Raw genomic sequence first — 22,254 nt, 5'->3', positions numbered from 1 at the left:
GCCCTAGCTATGATTCGGAGTACTTTATGCTGTAGTTTCTGAAGTGGCTTGAGTGCAGTTTTACTGGCAGCCCCCCAGAGGGCAGCCCCCAGAGGATGCCATAATGTAACTTCGATTGGATTAAGGATTTAAAGAGTATCAGAAGAACCCATGCTGGCATGAAGCGCCCAAGGCTGTAGAACAGGCCGCACTTCGGTGATAATTTAGTTTCTAGGGACTGAATATGTTAGAGTTGAATAATATATCGCACATTTAAAGATTGAAGTGAACTGTAGGGCTGTTAACGAGTACAGTGCCAGTGTTAAAACGCCGCATCAGAATTTTGATGCTGTACAGTGTACACAGCAATGGCACGGAGTATGGTGCGTTCTAGTGCAACTATGATGTTATCGACAATTGACAAGTACTCATTATGTCGTCACAAGCCGGCACGGTGGCACCTATGTCTTCGTTGCTGCATCCGATGTTACTGACGGCTGACAGAATCTAGATTACCATAGATAACTAACTTACGGGTAAATTAGTAATCTAAATAGACCAGAGGTGGCCAACCTTTTCGGCTAAAGGGCCACATGAAATTGACGAACGAGTGCGTTGCCCACTAGCCGCGCCAGGCACGTAAAATTTTCAAAGGTAACATTATTATTACTTGGCCCGCTTGGGTATATTGCGGGTCGACTGTATACCGCCCGCTGGGCTCAGTGTGCAAGGACAGGACTATTCGGCATCTGGACATATCGATATCGGAGATTTCCGCTAATATACGACAATCATTTTGTGCCTACATTTCATCGTTGGCGATCTTTCTGCGAGCGCAAACGCGAATATACTTTCTCTCGTAATTGCTAATATAGTTAGACTACAGAGTATGACTGGAGTGACGACTCGATTGTTCTCCCATTGTTAGCCGGCAGAATGGTCACGGTCAGATGGCTGCACCCAAAACAGGATCGCTCTGCGCTTGTTTCTGTGGCGTTCAGGGCGATTCGTCATGTATTTCTCGAAGTTGCGTCGGATTTAGTTAGACAGTTCAACATTTAGGTAGCGGTGGCGAGTCGTTATGACTAGTGAATATTACCGTGTAGCCCAGGGGTGGGCAAACTACGGCCCGCGGGACGCATGCGGCCCGCAACACCGTTCTGTGCGGCCCGCGAGAGTCTAAAGAAACTTTTTTTAAATATTGATAAAATGCGTACTAAAAATCGAAATAATGCATGGACTTGATTAAGCTATTTCTTATAGTTTCTTATTTCACCGTGATAGTTCTAAGACAGTGGTTCTCAAACTGGGGGCGTGAAAGCATCAAAAGTGGGGTGCAAAGCCGAGCTCAACTGAAAAAATTTTTCGCGTTCGGCGCGATTTAAAACCAATTTCATAATTTTTGCTCTGTATTTACCCTGAATTTCATATTTAAAAATCTTTCGTCCATAGCCGTAACCTACCATGTCATCAAACTATCCGTTATGTTTGTTAGCAACCTGGTAGCGTTTTGTGATATGACGATGAGGGGCGCGAAATCTTTCACCATCATAAGGGGGGGGGGGCGTGTCTTAAAAATATTGATAACCACTGTTCTAAGGTAGATATTTTCTATATTCCTTTTTATGTTTAATTTCTGGTGCGACAGCCCGATCTCAAGGCCCACAGGGTTTGAAAGGTTTCAACTGCTAAACATCACAGAAATCCTGAACGAGATTGACATAATTCGGATCACGAGTGGGATTTAGATTGGCCACTCAAGTTTTAATTATTTCAGTGATGTGCTTATAAAAACCGATTCGCGCGTGTCTTAGGTAAATTCGTTCTCTGTATGCGTAGAATTGGAGCATTTATATTTTATCTACACATAGTATATAAGCGTGTTTGAAGCTAGCATGTAAGGCCATTTCCATGTCCAGGTTTCGTTGGCAGAGTGACCATATATTAGTTTCTGTGAGCATTGTGTGTACTGGAACTGAACCAAAAGGGAAATGAGTAAATCTATGAACAGATCGCTGCTCACAGTTTTAAATTTCAATCCTGTTCCAAGAATCGGGATAACCGATCTTCCTCTCTATAGTTTTGATAATTGGTTAAATGGTTATTGAGGTCGACCAGCCTATAATGAAATCTCGCGTGTACGATATCATCAAAGCAATGTTTGGTTTGTTTTAAATAAACACATATATTATCTCCATGTCCTCACTATATAATCATATACCAATATTGCGTTTTGGTTCATAATCCCATTTTCTATAGTGCGGCCCGCGAATGAATTCTGATGTTGAATGCGGCCCACGAGCTCAAAAGTTTGCCCACCCCTGGTGTAGCCTATGTTACATTTCTCACGAGATTGATGTGATATTGTGACTTTGATCCTTTATAGAGTTTGCTACGTATATAAATATAATGACAGAAGGTAGATAGAATATCTGGTTCGTGTGCAGTGCATGTGCATTGGCTATTGAAATGAATGAATGAATGAATTCATGGAAAGGACGACTGAAGAATACTACAGAGTGAACAAGTGGAAAGATCTTGAACTATATCGATATGCAGTTCACAATAGCTTTGATTGCAAATATATCCTAAATTAACTGCAGAAATTCGAGTATGAATCAGTGTTGGGATCAAGTCACTACCTTCGAGTCACGAGTCATCTCGAGTCATTGCACATTTTGACTCGAGTCAAGTCAAGTCAATCGATTTTCGAAAGTGACTCGAGTCAAGTCAAGTCACTCGGTTTTTGGAGGTGACTCGAGTCAAGTCGAGTCAAGTCAAGTCAAGTCACGAGTCAAGTCACAATTCAAGTCAAGTTGCCTTTTTTAAGTATGAGGCATGATTACGTCATTGCATTTTGCTAGCTGTCTAAAATGCAGATTGAGCGGTCATTGATTCTGAACCAATGAGCGAATATAAGTTAAATATAAGCGCAATAAGGCGCTGAATCGCTCATATATACGTAGAACTGCTAAACTACGTAAGTGATTGAACAGCCTCAGTTTATAGTTACCAGGCAAAAGAGAGAATAAAGAAACGAATTGAAAAGATGCAATACATTATGCATTTACAAATTGATATGATACAATTCAAGCCTACGTTAATGGTTGAGGACTATATCAACTGTATTTGAATTCAATTTCAATAAAACAAGAGCTTTAGTTCAGGAAAGAACAGAGAACAGAAATAGACATTTTGCTATTAAATTACTTTACTGTATTAGTTTACGACAACGTAATCTGTAAATTTCGATCACTCCGTTTGCAGTCAATTTATGTGTGCGAGAACAATGGAGGTTCAGTAAAGCGCACAATCACTGAAAGATTGGTCACTCTCACGGGTTACACCAGCATTTAGCGAACAGTCCGACCATATATGCAAGATACAGGGATTTTTATCGACACCGATTACTTGATGACTTGAAATTGACTCGTGAATTTTGCTCCGAGTCACGAGTCAATCCACATTTCTGATACGCCGAGTCAAGTCAAGTCAAGTCATTTTAGCAAAGTGACTCGAGTCAAGTCAAGTCATACGAAAAAGGTGACTCGAGTCTGACTCGAGTCAAGTCATGACTCGAGTCATCCCAACACTGGTATGAATATAACAAATAATATCGCAGCAGTCTTGTAGTCTCGTGTGCCTGTCCGATAACCGCAGAAACTTGAGTATGACTAGAACCAGAGCCTTGTGTAATGTCAATGTTCTGCTTGATCTCGATTCACAATAGTCAGAGCTTACTCCTTGGAAGTATGCAAAATCGCACTTGAATGGAACTCGTTGTCATTGCCAAAAATACAAGAATACCCTGGAATTCGCTTGGAAGACCTCTGCCAGTCGACATTAGTAGAAAGCCGATGCACCACGTCAAGGTTTCGACGCATTGGTTTCCTTTTTTAGGTAGGGAATCTCAATGTGGATAGGCAGCATTTGACACAGAGAGAAAAAATACCATACTAACACTACCAGAAACTACATTCGCTTCATCTTTTCTTGGTCATGGGTTCCTAGCCGACTTTTGTCCAAGGATTTTGATCACCATTGACTATGTTGTATTGGCACCTCTCCCTCTCTTTATAACCTTACGCTGGCATAAGGCATTTACTGAGTAACTGACTTGGCTAATATCTGGATTCCTGCTGTATGTCATCGAAGACCGCTGTTAACGTTTAACATCCGTGAATAATATTAATGAATGTCAACTCGAGTTACCAAAGATCCAAATGCTGCTTCCAGAACATCTTGTGTTAGGACTCTGAAAGATACTGATTCCAAACACCATTCAAAAGCCGAATTGCTAGCTTGACCATATTCTTGGTCCATATTTGTATGAAACTCTGAACATAGTGTTCACTTTTAACCTTCTTGAAATTGTATGTAAATTTCACCGACTTGTTACTAGTGGTAACTAGAGTGGAACCACATAGTCGGGTGGTTATAATGGGACCTATGAACATGGAAGTATTTCCTGCCAAAAATCTCAACATTTGTAACAGATATGCTGGAAAATATAAGAATATTTCAATCTACTCGGAATTGCTTCGCTGGCAGGATGAAATTGTCTGGCGGGCCGGATGCGGCCCGTATCTTTGACACCTCTGCTTTACATTATAGTAAACCCCACAGTGATAGCAGTAGCAATTGTCAGATTAGTAAAGAAATACCATGGCTTATACAATTTCAACAATAACAAAAAAGACTTTCAACAGCGTCATGATTGAAACAAGAGGTTTTAACGTATAGAAAATGGTGCTAAAATAGCATTGTTTTCAAGCTATGTCGCAAACATTTGGAGAATTGTGAGAACAGATGTTATTCAAGTGTTTCATTGCCTTGTCCATGACATCCTCAACCTCATTTAGGTCTGAAACAGATTGAAGGGATACAGTATGAATCAATTTGTTATCGAATGGATCGCATTGAATTGCCTCAACTACCCTGAAAAAATGTATCTTTTTCAGGGGTTTTGCCATTTCTTTACTGTGGATAACATAAAAGCGGAGAACCGTGCCATGAAACTATTTAGACGGGCTCTTCAATCCACCGTCTTTCTTCTGCATCACTTTAATGAGGTTTCCCGATGGCGCTGCAGTTGTTAGGCATGTGGCCTTTGCTTCGTTGGCTTGCTTAGAAATGGCTTCCAAAAGCACTCCACCAAATATATTCAAGTATGTCTAAAAACACGTCAAAGTTTTTCCATGGAAAGGAAAAGTATAGGCTATTTACTTACCATATTCCTTGCTGTTGACTCCTCCAATCTATGATTGTATGCTGCTCTTTACCGCAGACGAGAGAACCAAAAATCTTCAAAAGCAATGCTGAAGCTGGCAATTGTGGCAAACCCAGAAACTTGTTAGCTTGATGGCAGGATGTTCGAGTAATGTTGATAAAATCCGTCAACACCAAGTTTACAATATTCAGAATGGAGTTTTTCCACCAATGGAACAGCTTTGGTCATGTCTAGTTCCTCGAATGATGGCGCGCATTCAAAGTATTTTTTGCTATTTACACAAGCCCTCTTCAAAACAGCAATTACAGCATCCTCAGATATATTCCAATTACTGGTGAGAACTTTATGATTTTTGTAATGTTTCTTCAAAGCTTTCACATTAGGAAAGGATGCTTCGCATTCCTCACAAAACACACCTTTCCAGTTATTGAGTCCTTCGAAACATTCTTCAATTTCCATTTCAGTTAGTCCCTCCCAGTCATCCCCAAAGGCCAAAGTGATGCGGCGAATCAGCAATGATACCGACTTCTATGCGTGACGAAGTATGATCTAATTCTGGCGAAAAATATAACAGAGGATACACGGCATTATTCACTAGTCATAACGACTCGCCACCGCTACCTAAATGTTGAACTGTCTAACTAAATCCGACGCAGCTTCAAGAATTACACGACGAATCCCCTTGAACGCCATAGAAACAAGCACTGAGCGATCCTGTTTTGGGTGCAGCCATCTGACCGTGACCATTCTGCCGGCTAACAATGGGAGAACAATCGAGTCGTCACTCCAGTCATACTCTATAGTTAGACTCAATCGGCTAAATCAGGCGTTTTTTCATTTTCAGTGTGGGGTAGGCTACAGAGAAAGAAATCGCGTGACAATTAAACACGCGAAGCGTGAAGAAAAATTTTACTACTTTTTTAGTTTATTGTAATGTACGACGATTTATTAAAAATGTGACTGCTTCACCCTGGATCTGCCAATGCGTCGGAACTGACATTTTAGTCATCAACATCCCGGCCATATTAATTATATTTTTGGTTGGCCTTGCAAGTTCACAATCTGAGCAATTCAATTTCGATAATATAACAGAATTTCGATAATATAATGGGAAATTAGCTCGTGGGCTACTCAAAACCTTCTCGTGGGCCACATATGGCCCGCAGACCGCGGGTTGCACACCCCTGATATAGACAGACACCTTCGATAGTTTTCAGAGCCGGAGCTGGAGCCGGAGCAGGGGCAATAATGCTGCTCCGGAGCTAATGTATGAGAGAAGAAAGCTCCGGAGCTGGAGCAATGCAAATTTACGGCTGCTCCAAAGCCCTGGTTGCAGTATAGAAATTAAACGTGGAACGGCAACGACCGATTTTGCAGCTTCGTTCCGCTTCGCTGAGGCTGGTGTGAAGAATGGGGTATTTCCACTTCATTCTGAACACTAGGGGCGATAAAGATAACGCGACCCAAAACTGTGGGACTGGAGTAAACATGGACATTATTTCGTCTCTTGATGCACAACGAGAATGGTGAAAGTATTCATATCAATACAAATCATCCATATGGCTATCAAATAGCCGTTAGTGACGAAAATGATGCTGTTTCTTGGCGTCTTATCCTCGTGATGGACATAGAGATCCTGGCAGCTTACGTTGCTGTTGCTGTTAATTTTCGAAAGTCGTATGATATGGCTGTTGTTATATTCCTCATTGTGTAAGGATGATGGTCATTTGATCTTAAAAGATGCATCAATAAGAAACAGAAAGTTATCGGGAGGATGATTCTGTTTACGAAGAAGAGGTATGGATATGGATGCCTGGTCCTGGAAAAGCTGTCTGCAGAATATCATTTCACCATCATGATTCATCATGCTTCCCCTGCAGTAAATCAGTTCACCGATTAGTGTTGTGCGCTATGGGAAATCGTGTAATGTGCAGTTGCTGCTATGAGGTCCTACAGCATATAAAAATCATGCGTTTGAATCACAATGAAGCTGATGAAACTTCAAAGAGAGAGGCAGTCTCATCTGTTTTCAATGAATGAGGTTGCAGAAGAGACGTCTATGCCAAAAAGCAAAAGCTGTTGCAAAAAATAGACCGTAGAGTCATCAGTCATGGCATCTTGTTATGACAATTAAACAATTTGGGAAAGGACTCGCTGAATCTATAGTGATTCACCCGTTATCAAAAGAACTAAGAAGCATACTTAGTGAAAAGCAACCAGCATTCCAATGATAAATCCATCAAATATTGTACCGGTACTTTTTTCAAGTACAGTCACTTCAACCTCTTCTATGACATTATGATGCCTATGGATTGAATTAGAGCTGTTGGACATTGAACCCAGAAGAGTATATCAATGAAGCTGTGTAAAGCCATGGATGATTATGAGCCAGACCAGAGTGGACGGTTATTGACTATTGTCGGTTGCTCGCTACCGGGACTCTTGTTATATGTATCTGATACATATTATGTTGGTAGCGCAAGGAACTCAGCTAAACCTTCTAAATTTTCAAGTACAAATGACCAATGCTCGCGAGCTCATTCTTGTGTTTTACAATCTGCAAGTTTCACATTAGCATTCTCGTTGAATACTCTTGGATATGGTGATGGTATTTGTATCAATTGAGTTCCCACCGTAGTATTTTGCTTTGTGTCTAGGGCAATCCCATACATAGGTTTCTCAAATAGCAGGTTGACATTCCTTCAAGTTAAGAATTGTTATGCATCCAAGTAATAATGAGCATGAATAATGCGTTGCTTAGAATTTTACAATCCTAAGTTTGTGCTTACCATACAATTTATTTCCGGGGTCGGTCAATAAATATTCAGGACTCTGCTTTATAGACTATAACCGTTCCATTTTATTCCACAAGATAACTGCAAGAATACAACTGGTACATCCTTTCATTGTCAATCATCAGAACGAGTTGGTATTATTAGTATTTTATCATTTAAAAACACCAACAGATAGTGATGAGATTGAAGGATAGGGAGGTATTGAAATGACATAAGGTCTTTCAACCAGACAGCTACTTGACCAAGATCATAATATATCTAGAAAGGGTATGTATTGAATGCAGTCCAATCTGGTGTAGCTTTGCCCGATAAATCGGGAAAATAATAATGATAGAACCATTACAATTGGTGATAAGAATAGAATCGTAATTTCAGCACTTCCATCACGACGACTCACGCCAAGAAACAGCATCATTTTCGTCGGCTAACAGCTATTTGATATCCATATGGATGATTTATATTGATATGGATACTTTCACCATCCTCGTTGTACGCCAAAAAACTAAATTAGGTTCATGTTTAGTCCAGTCCCATAGTAAAGCATATAGCAGCAAAACAGTTTTGGGTCGAGTTATCTTTATCGCCCCTAGTGTTCAGAATGAATTGGAAATGCCCCATTGTTTTAGGTTAGCGACTGTAGGATTTCTGGCAATCCAAAAGCTATCTTCCCGAGCGCAGAAATTACTGAATCTGGTTTTGATCGAAAGCTACTGTTGCACCGATTCCGAAAATATAAATTAAAATAATGATCAGGTACTGTCCACCTAGAATCTGTCCTCCAAGTCAAAATATTGGCATTGTTCAGAACAATCGGGTAACCGCAACACAATGGCCATAGCAATGACCCGTTGCGACTCTCCGATTGTTCGAACAATGCCGATAATTCAAACTTGGAGGGCGGATTCTAGGTGGATCAGTGCCAAATCATTATTTTAATTTATATTTTTGGAATCGGTGCAACAGTAGCTTTCGATCAAGACCAGATTCAGTAATTTCTGCGCTCGGGAAGATAGCTTTTGGATTGCCAGAAATCCTACTGTCGATTACGCAAAACAATCCTCCACTCCAGCCTTGGCGAAGCGGAACGAAGCTGCAAAATCGGTCGTTGCCGTTCCATGTTTAATTTCTATAGTTGCAGTCTTGCACACTATATCTATCCTATGGTAAAATGAATGCACTGTATCACACCAATTCTGTGTTGGCGACGAGTAATAATAAGACCTTTTACAAGTTACACCATAATTTCCAGTGATATTTGTTGATTTTGTACGAAGCAATGAAATGTCTCTCTGTCTGTACCGTTTGTGATTTACATTTCTAGATCACTCATAGAATACAGGTGTATACGTGGAAGACATTTCCACGATAGTGATATCAGACTTGTCTCAGTTAGTAATTTCCATTACTAGAGCTCTTAGAATATATAAGTACGTGGAATACATATCCACGATCATCAGTCTCTAACGCATTGCTGCAGACAGAATGTGATTCAGCTCTGTCTTAAAAGACTTCAGTTGAGCAATATCTAGTGAGGAAAATCTCTGACAAGTTATTGATTGCGGTGGATCATTTTCTATAGATTCAAGAGACCGATCCAACCAGTCATAGCCATCATATATAGTCAGTCTACAGCAGGGTCGCAGTAAGGCAATATCGAGACGAAATAATGAGGCAGTCAGAGAGCGAATTTTAGATAATTGTCAGCCGATGTTATGAAGGTAATATGTCCAAAGTTCGTTCTGTGCGTGACTCCCTTATCGCGTCGAGCAAGCGCGACGATGAAGACATCGTACCATGCAACGGGTTAAGCAGCCGCGGCAGCTGGAGCGTGAAGGTCTTGTAGAAATTTCAATAAATTGCAGCTCCATTACGGTGGCGTTCTGAAGGAAATGGTTGCGGCCAAAAAATTTTGTTCGTTTTTGCCTTCAATTTGAGACCACATCATTTTTAAAGCGCAGTCCTCCTTTAAGTTGTCGCATTCGTCAATTCCATTTCATGTAAGCCACTACAGACACACAGGGAATTGGCTAAGCAGTTCAGCGTGGCCATGGGCTTTTGTGGCATGCAAAACGAAATGATCTGTCTCAGCCTAATTTTCTTCTGATCTTTCTTTAAAGTCTCAATTTCAGTCCTACTTGACCAGAGATGGTCGGTAAAGAAGTACTTATTATTTGCCAAAGACTCAAGTAGGTTCGCATTCTTGCATTAATTACTTAAGTGGTTATGGTTTTAGACTACTTCTACTTGACCGTTTTCGTTTTTAGGGAAAATCAGTCCCAGAATATTTCGCCTTACTTGTAAATCGCTACTCCTAGTTGTACTCGGGTATAAATTTACTCAGTTACTTCTAATTCTACTTGAATATCGGCGATTGCTACTTTGACCACCCCGGTCCCTGTGGCATATATCGCGAAATCTCGAAATTCACGTTACATGCCATTTCAACACGTTCACTACCATTTTCAATATAGAATTGAAGTTGTGTACCTCCAAGAAGGTCTTCAAATTCTCATTATCCAGGTATTTCCGAGTCTCATCTGCTTCCTCGAAGTACAGACTGCAAGCAGGCGAGTTCTCCGGAAATGCGTCCGGCAATGGTTTGCCAACGTACAACAATCGCGCTTTTTCAACGAAAGACGCTGACCCCGGCACTGGTTGGCACTGCGCTCGCACTTACGAAGGGGGCTGGTGGTATGGAGAATGCGGGTATAGCAATCTGAATGGAAACTTCAACAAAACAGGCGACCAAGGAATCTGGTGGTATGATGGTTTATCCCACAAACAGCTGCGTTATTCGCAGATGAAGTTTCGCATAAGATTCGATGACGATTCTGACTTTAAATAAGCTATGAAGGGAGAAAAATCAGTGAAATGGACTTTTGTAAATAACTTTTCCCCTCTCCCCTCCTGATTTGTCGGTCATTATCAATAGCAGGAGTGGGCCAAATCGAGTACTTGAGTCATTTTATTATGAATCTATTATGTAGCTTCTAGTGGAGTCGAGTATTCAAGTACCACTCATTATGACGTTAAAACAATACGAACGATGTGGAAATACATATAGATACCTTTTATGAGACCACAGACAATATAATGCATGCCAGTTGTTCATCAGTTCAAAGAGGATTTGGTATATTTTGGACCATGCCTATTTTATGGCACTTTGTAACAATGCTGTGCGTTGATCACGACTTCACAGATAAATGTCTTTTCCATAAATGAGCGTAACTTTGCACCACATGTTTCGTGTGATTCGGACAACCAATCGATAGTATCTAAACCGCAAGCTACAACACTACAAATTACCACTATTCTGTGTACGACTGGCATTATATTGTATGTCAGTGATTCTAAACTGGGTGCCGTCACAGATTGTCATGTGTGCTGTGGATTTTGGAAAAGAACTGCTTAATATTGAAGATAGGGCATGTAAGACTGGCATATCCGACTTAGAATTGGTCTAACTTTTTCAATAGCGGACAAAGCCCACGAGACCATGACCATGAAAGCAATCATGGCATTGCCGTTGAGTACGGTAATGTCCACATCACAATTTGGATGGTATGTCTCGCAGAAATTCTTTGATTCGTTCCAAATCAACTCATGAACAAAAAATCGTGTCCCAAACCTTCACTTCAACAATATTTCCGAGGATATGCTGTAGTTTTGTATTAAGCAAATGCATGGTGGGTAGTTCATTTGGAAGTCATAAATCAAGCAATCGTTTTGAAGAGGAACAGCTGATTGACTTATGAAACGCCCCGCTTTTTTAAAACGCTGTTTTCACAAACAAATTGATGCGTTTTGCATGCCTCCTTCCAAATCCTATTCCATGATATTACAATTATAATTATATTGTCATTTGCTCCATAATTTGTATGCGAACATAATTGCTTTTCGTTTTGATTGACATTTACAGCTGTTACCGAACGACACTGCTTGGAAAACGACGAAATGCGGGTTTGTCAAAAATTAAACCTCGCTTCAGTCAAATGTATTTTCGTATGAACTAGCATAGCCATCGAAGTACCACGTGAGTAGATTTTCAAGCAACTTTCTTGTAAGTGTGCCGTGTGGGTTGTATAATGTTTATGCCACAAGCCACAAAAGTTTGGGAACCACTGTTATATGTGGTAGGGGTAGCATAACACTTTTTTTTCAAATTCTCCGTTGATTGACTAAATAAAAACACTCCAGAAATACAGTTTTTTTTTCAAAGTTTACATTGGTTGACTAAAAAAGGTCGTCACTTTCGTTCGTTCCTACTTAGCGGCATTTATGCCCATTTTCACCACTATCTTAGCTCTATAAGCTGTTAAGGAGGACGAATTGCCAAAAAGGAGGACATTTAGTCGTCCTCTGAGAGCATTTACAAAAACCCGAAAAAGAGGTCAAATCCTCCTAAAGCAGGACGCATGGTAACCCTAATAACAATGCGAAAACGCGTTCTGTCAGTTGCCAATTTGTTGAATGAAACAGCAGCCTGCTGTTACGGATACTCCACTGCAATAGGTAGAATTTGTGTGATTATCTCTTACTACACTCTTAGCGAAAAGAGTGGTTATACACACCCCAAAAGGTGGTACACGAAAACAGAACTTACGTAACCCTGCCGGTGTGAATGACCAGAATCCACCCCATTCCTTGAGGTGTATATCGGATATCTCACCCTAGCCATTAGAATTGATTGGGGCGGAATTTCAATATATACACCCCACTTGAAATCCTGCATCTTCTTCCAAATGGCACGCTATTGCAAATAAACTTTCTTGATTGCATATATTCGATATCAATTGAATCATAATAACATAAAATGGAAACATATTTCGTGAAATAACAAAAACAGAGATCCCAGCGACGGAGAAAAAATTCACTGAAAATACTGCTCGAAGAACATTGCCCATGTAGTATTGGGAAGTCGCCTCCTCCAGGTTTCCGAAATACACTCTTGTACGGCGAAGGCTGAGTCACTATCTTCAGCAAGAACTTGTGGCATCATCCTGAAATCAAAATGCATATTCACAACCCAAATAACAATCACATATGCTAACATGCATAACTTAATGAAAGACCACAAAAATAGAAGCCATTACAAAGTATATATATTTTCACAAAGTACTTACAAAAAATCAGATGTTACACTTGCTAAGGAATTGCAGCACAGACTGTGGTCCGATAGGGTGAACTTACCGCTATAGGAAACATGTTCACACACGATCACTGTATGTGTGGGCAATTAGGCATCGACAAGATGGAAATTGATGGATAGTTTTCATGCAAACCGCATGTAAAAGGCAGACTTGGACAACTAGAAAACGTTCCCTTTTTCCAAATTGGATTGAAATTATATTACAACTACAAGTTTTTTTTTCGAATTAGAGTAGAATTAAAATTTGAGCTAAACAGTTGGAAATTAGATTAAAATTATAATTCTACCTAACAGTTTTTTTCAAATTAGATTAGAATTAGAATTACTGAAATCGCCAAAAGTTGAATCAAACTCCGTTATCATCAAATCATAGTTCATCTTATAAGCATGAGAATAGCAAATTTCTACTGTACAGTAGGAGTGTTCAAAAATGACTTTTTCTTTCAAATCTACTGGCTACTTGATAAAATTGTTAGGTTACCTAATTGAAGCCTGCACACCAAATTTGGTTTGATTCCAACCAGTAGCCGCATTGCTACAGGAGAAGAAAGTTTTTTTATTTATTATATGAAAATGAACGAAAAAAGATTTAAAATTTTCTGTTCACCCCATTAAATTGTTAGGTTGTCTATAGCAACAATGCTCAACCGATTTGGCTCAATTCCAACCAGTGGAAGCGGAGTTATTGCCGTCACAAAATTTTGGATTTGAATAAAATAGTATTTACGGTGAACGATTCTTTAATCATTTATGACTGTTGTGCCCACCGTAAATACTATTTTATTCAAATCCAAATTTTTCGAAATCACCAACTACGCTTCGGCTGGTTTGATTTGAGGCAAATTTGGTGGGCATCGTTTCTATAGACAATTTTTCATGGGTGAACAGAAAATTTTGAATTTTTTTACCAATTTTTAAATAATAAATAAAAAAACTTTCTTCTCCTGTAGCAATGCGGCTACTGGTTGGAATTGAACCAAATTTGGTGTTTAGGCTTCAATTCCGTAATCCAACAATTTTACGAAGTAGCCAGAAGAATTTGAGAATAAAGATTCATTTTTAACACCCCTACTGTACAGCAAGCTTGGCTTGTTTCGCACTGTACAGTTCTCCTGTAGCATTTCCAGGAAAACCAGACATTAGATTAGACTTAAAATTAGACCATAGAAAGATTTCATACATTCGATTAGAATTGGAATTAGAGCATAGAAACATTTCACAAATTAGAATAGCTTCTATTAGGATAATTCGACAACTAGAATACTGGCAACCGCCCATATCAGAAATAACTGAATATATTTTTGAAGATTCTTGCTGTTAGTAGTGTCATACAGGGGCGTAGCCAGCCGAGATAAAAAGGGGGTAGAACTGAATAAAGGGGGCAGAATGAGCCTCTATGCGTCATACCTTTAGCGATTTCTGTATTCCGTACGCTTTTGAAAGCGTAACTAATTGGCGGATCTAATTACCGAAAGCGAGTTAGCAATCAACAACTTGCACGGGGATCATGTTACGATGCGCACGCGCTCATCCCGTGACAGTGCAGGAGATCTTATTTGTATTCAAATAAGTAATCGACCTTGAAACAATACCAGAACAACATTTCACGACGAACAATCTATACAGCGCAGAATCTGTTATATCTTCATGAATTTTGACATGATTCAATTCGCGTGTAAGAGTAACGTCTTCTCGGCGTTTTAATTCCATTCATTACCCTACCCCGCCCAGACATTGCTTCATTGATCATTTGCTACCATTGTTTAATTTTTTTTCTATTTTCCTTTCCTAACTAAACACTTTTTTACAGCCAGACTGTTCTGAGTCAAGTGTACCTGTTTGATGCTGGTGTGATCAGACTAGATGACCTTCACGGTCTTATCGATCATTCCTATCTAATACCGAATACTGTGCACGCATATTTTCTGTACCACCATCACTGCCGTTTGTTATGTATTTTGGTTCGATGAAAAATAAAGACTCTCTCTCTCTCTTTCGAACAAGGCGCATATACTAATTGTACCGGCGTGTGAATAATGACCTATTCGCAAAGCCAGGGAATCCCAAACAAGTTTCGGCGCGGCTATTGAAGGCTGAATGCGTCCCGGTGGGATACCGATCACGAAAGGCATAACCTAGTATGACGTATACATGGTCATTGAGGTCAAGACGATGCACAACAATGGCGTCAAATATAAAATGCGAATCGAATGTATTATGTCTTCACGCTGTTTTGGGGAACAGACTTGAGATGCGATTGCTTTAAAACATTTCATTCAGTAATAAAAATAAGTTGTTATTTTCATGTTATTAATGTTCGTTATCGTTTACAATGAACTGTTGATGAGAAAACAACGCGTGAACGACGCGACAAATGTTATTGTTGCGCGACGGCTGCATTCAGAATAAATGAAGGGATTAAGCTGATCGCTAACCCTCGCCAAGAGAAAAATCTAACAATGGCCCTTTCACGCTTGCATAGACGCGCTTCCATAGACGAGAGATCGACGAGAAAAGGGCATGTAATCAGCGTCGGCGATCGGCGTCGCGCGCAGCAAATTGAAATTAGGCGATAACGTGATGAAATGTTGTTATAACAATAGCGTTGACTTGGGATTTTCGGGATAGAATCGAGCCTGGAAGGGGGTAGAACGTTCTTCAATTCTACCCCCCTGTCTACGCCCCTGGTGTCATATGCCATTAGTAATTTTATATTAGTCGCGAAGATTCATATTGCAATTTTCAAGGTAGAATCCTCTGAAAATCTGCGTACCATACTTGATTATTTTTCCAACATTTCGTATTCTACTTCCACTTGGCGTAGTTTTGACTCGTATTGGGAACTGTTGCATCTACTTGTAATCGAGTATAAATTGAAGTTGGTATTTCTACATCGACTTGAGTAGCAACGCTGGTAACTTTGACCATCTCTGCTTTGGTTTACCTCATAGATGCGACTACGAAAGTTGACATCAGGTGTCATTACTAGGGCAATTTTTTTTGACATGTCAAAAAAAGTCAAAATTAGGTCAAAATTGTAGCGTTAGGTCAAAATTTGTCAAAATTATTTACAAAATTTGTCAAAATTGTTTACAAAGTCAAACATTTTTTGACCTCTGCATTTCGTTTGTATCGTAGATTTTGTGCTGTCGGTGAACTTATCATTTGATATTTTACAGCTTGTAGCCTACTTCATAGGCCTACCGTTGTAAACGGACCATCGTCTGCTCATTGTGAATCATAAAGGGTCAAATGAAACAAACATGGAAATGGTTTTATGGTCAACGTACCAAAATATCCTAGCTGAAGCAAGAATGCTTGGACATTGCATGGTTCTTATATCTAGAAGCGCAAGCTGAAAAATTGTGATATAGACAACATTGTCAGAATGAAGCAACACGGTTTGTCACCAGCAGTGTGCACACAACTTGAGTGTTGTCAGCCAACAAATGCTGCTGTTGAACATTCTTTCTCCGTTCTTGGCAAGCTACGTAGTAAGGACATACACTTTCTACCCGAGAATGTAGGAAAGGATCTTTCGTTGTACTACAACAAATTTTAATTATTTCCACCAGAATACGAAATGTAACTACTGGAATTCTTCATAGGGCCAGATTTCGTTAAAATACTAGTTTTTCATGTAAAAATCTGTCAATTTTTGAGCAAAAAACGTTTTTTCAGCCCAATCTACTTTGTAAGGACAGACAGTTCCAACCAGAAATGAAGATAAGTAGTACAATTTTAACATTATATGCGAAAACACCTAATTTGCATACGTGAGGTCAAAATTTGGTCAAATTTCAGTTATTTTAAGTCAAAAAAGGTCAAAATCTTCCTGTTTTAGGTAAAAAAAAATTGCCCTAGTCATTACCAAAGTTGTCATACCTGCTGGCTTGATAACGAGTCTTTCAGTTTTCGCAGCAAACGTCTAAACTCGGTTAGTTCCTATGATATAATCTTGCTCTTGCAGCATCCAGTCTTTAAGCAGCATCCTAAAATTAGAAGAAAATCAGAGAAAGAGATGCATGGACTTGATTTAAATTTGACTACTTGGTATTAATGCAAAACACGAAACGTTTTCTAGTTGGGCAATATTGACTTTCAGAATGGATTCAAAGCGACTGCAGATACAGGTCTGATTAGAAAACCTTGACTTGCCTTATACATGGAAATTAGCAAATTAACTGGATGCTAATGATTACCTTGCAATATGTGCTGTTTGATAACGATCCATCACTGTTTCGCAGAATACGGTTTTATGGTTCAATGCGACGTCGACTTGGTTAAAATGCCCTGACATGATCTTGTATAGTAGCATCCTAAAATTGAAATAATAACCATGAGGTATAAACGTTTAGTTGACAATTTGGATTGGATTCTAAACTCATCTGATATGTGCGCTGGGGGTCTTCAAAAATGGATTTTTTTCTCAAATCGTACTGGCTACTTGATAAAATTGTAAGGTTACCTAATTTAAGCCTGCACACCAAATTTGGTTCGATTCCAACCAGTAGCCGCATTGCTACAGGAGAAGAAAGTTTTTTTTTTATTATATGAAAATGAATAAAAGAAGATTTGAAATTTTCTGTTCACCCCATTAAATTGTTAGGTTTTCTATAGAAACATTGCCAACCGATTTGGCTCAATTCCAACTAGTGGAAGCGGAGTTATTGCTGTTGAAAAATATTGGATTTTAATATAATAGTATTTTTACGGTGACCGATTCTTTAATCAGTTATTACAGTTGTGCCCACCGTAAATACTATTTTATTCAAATCCAAATTTTTCGACATCAGTAACTCCGCTCCGGCTGGTTTGAATTGTGGCAAATTTGGTGGGCATCGTTTATAGACAACAATTTCATGGGTGAACAGAAAATTTTGACTCATTTTAATATAATAAATTAAAAAAACTTTCTTCTCCAGTAGCAATGCGGCTGCTGGTTGGAATCAAACCAAATTTAGTGGGCAAGCTTCAATAAGGTAACCCAACAATTTTATCAAGTAGCGAGTAGAATTTGAGATAAAAAGTCATTTTTGAACACCCCTACTGCACCGCAAGCTTGGCTCGTTTCGCATTCTACAGTTCTCCTCTAGCTTTTTCAGGAAACCCAGACATTAGATTAGAATTAAAATTACCGTAGACCATAGAAAGATTTCATAAATTCGATTAGAATTAGAGCATAGAAACATTTCAAAAATTAGAATAGCTTCAATTAGTATAATTAGACAACTAGAATATCTAGTTGTCCAAGTCTAGCAACACCACCTGTACCAGGAATAACTGAATATATTTTTGAAGATTGTTCCTGTTAGTAGTGTCATATGCCATTAGTAATTTTATATTAGTCGCGAAGATTCATATTGCAATTTTCAAAGTACAAACTTCCGAAAAACTACTTACCATACTTGACTATTTTTCCGACATTTCGTATTCTACTTCCACTTGACGTAGTTTTGACTTGTATTGGGAACTGTTGCATCTACTTGTAATCGAGTATAAATTGAAGTTGGTATTTCTACATCGACTTGAGTAGCAACGCTGGTAACTTTGACCATCTCTGCTTTGGTTTACTTCATATATGCGACTACGAAAGTTGACATCAGGTGTCGTTAACAAAGTTGTCATACCTGCTAGCTTGATAACGAGTCTTTCAGTTGTCGCAGCATACTCCTAAACTCGGTTAGTTCCAGTGATATAATCTTGCTCTTGGAGCATGCAGTCTTTAAGCAGCATCCTAAAATTTAAAAAATAATCAGAGAAAGAGATGCATGGACTTGATTTAAATTTGACTACTTGGTATTAATCCAAAACACGAAACGTTTTCGAATTGGGCAATATTGACTTTCAGAATGGATTCAAAGCGACCGCAGATACAGGTCTGATTAGGAAACCTTGACTTGCCTTAGCCCAGTGGTTCCCAACCTTTTTCGACCCATCGCCCCCTTTTCAAGGTCAACACCGATCATCGCCCCCAAAATTTTGTGTACCGAAAATTGGGCATACAAACTGTAATCACCGGCGGGTTGACTAAAAAAAAAAGGTTAAATTTTCGGCTCGATGTCTAATTTGACACACTTTTGTAACTAAATTTCCGTGGGTTGACTAAAAAAAAAGGTCAGCCGTTTTGACGCGTCATCGCCCCCCTATCGCCCCTTCCTATTTTCGCCCCCCGTCGCCCCCTTTGTCCATTTTCGCCCCCGTGTCGCCCCCTTCGTCATTTTCGCTCCCCTAGACCGCCAAATCGCCCCCTGGGGGGCGATATCGCCCACGTTGGGAACCACTGCCTTAGCCTATACATGGAAATTTGCAAATTAGCTGAATGATAATGATTACCTTGAAATATAAGCTGTTTGATAACGATCCTTTACTGTTTTGCAGCATACGCTTCTACCGTTAAATGTGACGTCGATTTGGTTGAAATTCCATGATATTAGCTTGTATAGCAGCATCCTAAAATTGAAAAAATAACCATAAGGCATACGGTAAACGTTTAGTTGACAATTTGGATTGGATTCGAAAGGCCCACGACATCCGAAATGTGTACTGATGTTGTAGCCTTGACTTGCTTTATGCTTGTAAATAAGCGAGTTAAAGTACAATTTTGTAACTATCCTACGCATAGTATATTACTCACCAACAACATATTTGATTTCACATTCACAGAGTAAGAGTCTGCTACTAATAGCAATCAGTCCTTGAATCTAACAAAAAGCAGATTTGTGCATATGCACAGATCGTGTGTATGTCATATCATGAGTCAAGAAGTGCATATATTATGATTTGTTTATATTGATCGAAAGGATGGTTTGATAAACTTTGGCAAGGCTATGTTTGCCTCTTCATATTGGTTAAAACATTGAAGACCCAGCTAACCCGTGCATTGTTGCACACCGAGTTGACCGCAGTAGTGCGCATTGCTACTCAAACAATAGATGTCAATTTCTACTCAATGAAAGCATATAGAAGTGGCTATGTCAAGCTGCTTCAAATTAAAATAAATATATGAACAGAACTCAGAGAAGTAGTTTCAAAAGAAGTAGTCTGGTTGATGGGTCACATACTCTTAACAGATAGTCTGAGTTGGCCACTGCAAAATATGTTCAATGAGGTAAGCCTGTTCCTAGTCAAGTCTCTCATATTCATAGTGATGGCAATATAGCATCGTCATATTTTCACCCATGTCATAATATCATTAACATGTACTGGCCCCAATTTACGGGGATCGAAAGCTTTCATGAAATTTCCATTGCTCACCTCAGATACCATTGCTTCATATGCTTCAGCCTTTTGCTGTTTGTATGTTACACTTATTTTCTCATGAGGAGAAATCGATAATTTCATTAGCTTCAAGAGCCCCAAATTTGCGATCTTTGCCCATGCAAGTCTGAAGTAGAATAGATAATATGTTTACCTTCCTACCATAACATAACATAATAAATAATGTGTATATAGCTCAGTGATAATGACAGGGTGATAGGCCTATAAATATAGCTCTGCATAGTCAGTGGTAGGCTACCCTTTACACTTAAACAGGTCGTGATGTGCTTTGGTAATCAATATAACGACAATCGAGTCGATTTTTTTTCAATGCACTTACAAACGATGTCGCTCAAACCCAAATTACCATAGTTTATAATCATAGCTAATGCTGGACCTGTCAACAGTATCTCCATTAGAGACATTGAGCTACTGTGTCTTGGAGATTGGTATCGGTACTGGTGATACAACAATTTATGTTAATTCAATGTATCGACACTACCGGTACGTTTAAAATTCCAACTTGCTACATATAATTGTGTTCAGTACAGCTGCGACACTGAGTAACAGGAATCGGATCTGTACTGGAAACGCAACGGAACAAATGTTCTTTACTACAATAGTACAGATACGAAATGTAACTCACCATCCAGATATTTTCAATCTCGAAAGAGGCTTTCTTCACAGATTCACGACGACTAATACGGTCAGTCGATAGCCAGTCTGGTCTCTTAAGCGCGGAAATACGGCATATAACGAAACATTTTACATAGCTGTAGCCAAACATAGCAGCAGCTGTTCTGGTGACGACGGTTTGTATATTCCATTATGATGTGACAATTGACTAACTGATGTAATAACTATATTGAAGTTGAGGATCTCCGGAATATTTGTATGTATACTATAATTGATTTATCGAAAATATGGATTTGATAGCTGTGAAGCTGCAGATTGCATCATAATAAGCTTCAAAAAGTCTTGCAGTACTAGATTTATCTTCATAGATCGAACCATTGATACGATCCGAAAGCTGTATGCGAATTGTCGGTTAGGCTTAGTGTGCAATTCATAAAGCTACCAAATAGTGAATAACTATAGAAAGTCACTTTCTATAGAATAACACATCAATATAGATATGAAAATAACCAGGAAACTTTGCCCAATTTAGTCCCTCTTTCGCCCAATTCAATGATTGTTCCGTGACGTAACCTGGTGTTCCATTCTAATTTGAATTCTTGCTACGCCCATATTGCGTACTGCTCATATAAGTTTGTGGCTGAAATTTAACTCCTTCTAGTATTCGCAGCTCTAAATACCCTTAACCTGCATTATGGGGAAGCGAGTGGCGCAGTTGGTTAAACGCCAGCGCCACGACACCAATGGTAGTGATTCGAATCCCGGTTCGGACCAACTTCTATGTGTCGGAGGTTTCTCTGGGCTCCTCATCGCCGACCTCACTGCAGTAGCAGTGCTTTGAAAAGCCCAGACCGAAAGTGAGCCGTGCTACAAATTGGCAGCAAAGACCGTGACGGGGGCGCATGGATGCGAGAGAGACTGTCTGAATGAGCGAAAGATTGAAGAAGTCGTCCCCAACATTACGAAAGACAAAGACCTATATGAACATTACAAACATTCATGTCGTGGTGCACATAGCCTGAAAAAGGCGAGAAGCACCACTGTAAAATGTGTAATAATATTAATAATAATAACCTGCATTATATTGTGGTTATACACTAATGCTGTGCGGAATAGGCCCGATATATTTTGTACATATAGGCTACGTACAATGTACAATTGTGCATTTGACGTGACATGAAAGAAATTATAAACCAGTATCGTGA

At 39.3% G+C, this 22,254-nt stretch overlaps 1 long non-coding RNA gene across 1 annotated transcript; it reads right to left on the bottom strand.

Moving 5' to 3' along the window:
* Positions 1-12,769: 12,769 nt before the first annotated feature.
* LOC145459244 (uncharacterized) lies at positions 12,770-21,538 on the bottom strand. Its single transcript, XR_013921317.1, has 7 exons — positions 21,060-21,538; positions 20,411-20,540; positions 19,490-19,606; positions 18,784-18,890; positions 17,356-17,472; positions 17,039-17,145; positions 12,770-13,004 (listed from the first exon to the last, which is right to left on the bottom strand). It is a non-coding gene; the product is annotated as an uncharacterized LOC145459244 (long non-coding RNA).
* Positions 21,539-22,254: the final 716 nt, after the last annotated feature.

Source organism: Botryllus schlosseri, chromosome 2 (assembly GCF_051294905.1).
Source record: "Botryllus schlosseri isolate E-star chromosome 2, Bs_hap1, whole genome shotgun sequence".
NCBI lineage: Eukaryota > Metazoa > Chordata > Ascidiacea > Stolidobranchia > Styelidae > Botryllus > Botryllus schlosseri.
The sequence above is the reverse complement of the archived record's forward strand: the minus strand, read 5'-3'. Positions and strand labels throughout refer to the sequence as shown.